At 34.3% G+C, this 738-nt stretch overlaps 1 protein-coding gene across 1 annotated transcript in view; it reads right to left on the minus strand.

The window, feature by feature from the left end:
• Nucleotides 1-738, minus strand: part of LOC119594412 — a gene marked incomplete at both ends in the record, with an annotated part of 7348 nt that overhangs the window by 2989 nt on the left and 3621 nt on the right.

Consider the following 738-nt stretch of genomic DNA (forward strand, 5'->3'; position numbering starts at 1 on the left):
TCTGTATCTAAAATTATATTAATATTGTACAGATTAATACACAGAATACGAACTAAATTCAAAGACAAAAAAAAATACTCATTCTAAGAACGAGCGGATATATTTCACAGATCTCAAAAGGCAATGTAAGGGAAAATAACGTAACACAGAATCCTTTCTATGAAATTATAGAGAATCACTCATATAGGCTTGTTCACCTATATATCAGATGGGATCCTTTATACTCCATACGGAATCCTTTATATAATCCCCTACGCATCCTTTTCTGTCCTATATGCATCGTAAAAAAAAATCCCTTTAATCAAAAAAATTATATCCTCTATAGCTTACACCACACTGAATCCCTTTTTATCCTCTATTCATTTATTCTTCATACCTTATAATCCTCTATACTTATAAAAATCCCCCCAAATCCTTTACACATCGAATCGAATACCTCATAACTCTCTATACCTCATGTCAAAACGCTTATAACCCTTTATCTTAACATCAAACCCCTTATGATCCTCTATAGACACTATGGAGAATCGCCAATTGCATTCTGATTCCCTCCCCCTTCGGCAAATTTCAAAATCAACGCGAACACACAATTTGCGTAAGATTTCTGCTCTAATAACCTTGTTTAATGAAGTGGGATCAGAGAAAAAGGGTTATTTGTATTTTTATTCGGGATCAAAGAACTTTATCCTTCATTAGCGCGTGGTATTCCGCCGTGCAAATATGGCGTAATTGCTTCTC

The sequence above is a fragment of the Penaeus monodon genome, chromosome 33 (assembly GCF_015228065.2).
Source record: "Penaeus monodon isolate SGIC_2016 chromosome 33, NSTDA_Pmon_1, whole genome shotgun sequence".
Classification (NCBI taxonomy): Eukaryota; Metazoa; Arthropoda; class Malacostraca; order Decapoda; family Penaeidae; genus Penaeus; species Penaeus monodon.